Source organism: Triticum dicoccoides, chromosome 4A (assembly GCF_002162155.2).
Source record: "Triticum dicoccoides isolate Atlit2015 ecotype Zavitan chromosome 4A, WEW_v2.0, whole genome shotgun sequence".
NCBI classification, from domain to species: domain Eukaryota; kingdom Viridiplantae; phylum Streptophyta; class Magnoliopsida; order Poales; family Poaceae; genus Triticum; species Triticum dicoccoides.
The window spans coordinates 100,338,157-100,339,527 of NC_041386.1; positions in this window are offsets into that span (position 1 = coordinate 100,338,157).

The following is a 1,371-nucleotide window of genomic DNA, read 5'->3' on the forward strand; positions in this document are numbered from 1 at the left end:
GTGCTGACACAAGGGACGGGGGCTGCTAGCTACTTCGCACTTTTCTTGGTGAACCTCAGTTGGGGGGGGGCATGCATTCATAGCTTAGGAATCCCTTCGTGTCGACACAAGGGAGGGGGGCCTGCTAGCTCTACTTCACACTTTGCTAGGTGAACCTCGGTTGGGGGGTGAGGGAGTTCTGGATTAGGGGGTCTCCAGACAGCCGGATTATATCCTTTGGCCGGACTGTTGGACTATGAAGATACAAGATTGAAGACTTCGTCTCGTGTCCGGATGGGACTCTACTTGGCGTGGAGGCAAGCTAGGCAATACGGATATGGATATCTCCTCCTTTGTAACCGACCTTGTGTAACCCTAACCCTCTCCGGTGTCTATATAAACCGGAGAGTTTTAGTCCGTAGGACACAACAACTACAACATACAATCATACCATAGGCTAGCTTCTAGGGTTTAGCTTCTCCGATCTCGTGGTAGATCTACTCTTGTACTACCCATATCATCAATATTAATCAAGCAGGATGTAGGGTTTTACCTCCATCAAGAGGGCCCGAACCTGGGTAAAACATTGTGTCCCCTGCCTCCTGTTACCATCCGCCTTAGACGCACAGTTCGGGACCCCCTACCCGAGATCCGCCGGTTTTGACACCGACATTGGTGATTTCATTGAGAGTTCCTCTGTGTCGTCGCCGTTAGGCTTGATGGCTCCTACTATCATCGATGGCGATGCAGTCCCGGGTGAGCCTTTTCTCCCTGGCAAATCTTCGTATTCGGTGGCTTTGCACTGCGGGCCAATTCGCTTGGCCATCTGGAGCAGATTGAAAGTTACGCCCCTGGCGACCTGCACTACAAAAAAAAGACACATCCGTGACATTTTGGGCCGAACGAATTTTTTTTTCTATCATACATATGACACTTCTATGACGATAATTGTGACAAAAACCGGTATCATCATAGATGTGGTGGGCTCCTACTTCTATGACAAAAAATCATGACATAAAATGGGCTTTTCGTCCTGGGCGGGCAGGAGATGCAGCTGCATGACATTCTTTGGGCCGTCCATGATAGAAAAAAATGTGGTAGAAGCGAGGGGGAGGAAAATTTCGGGGAGTTCCCGGTTACGGTGGGAGGTCGGGGGCCGAGCGATGCGCGTTTCTCTCGTACACGTATGCGCGTGTGTGCAAGGCGTTGGCTCTAACTGAACCCGAGCGAGGCGTTGGGCTCTAACTGAACCCGAGCGATTGCACTGCAGGCTACACGTTACTGAAACAGAGCGATCGATCGATGGCTGTTAACTGAACCTGATCGAGCGATTCCTTGGCTACTGCTGCTAACTGAAGCCGATCGATGGGATGAATAGTGAGCGTTGTGGGG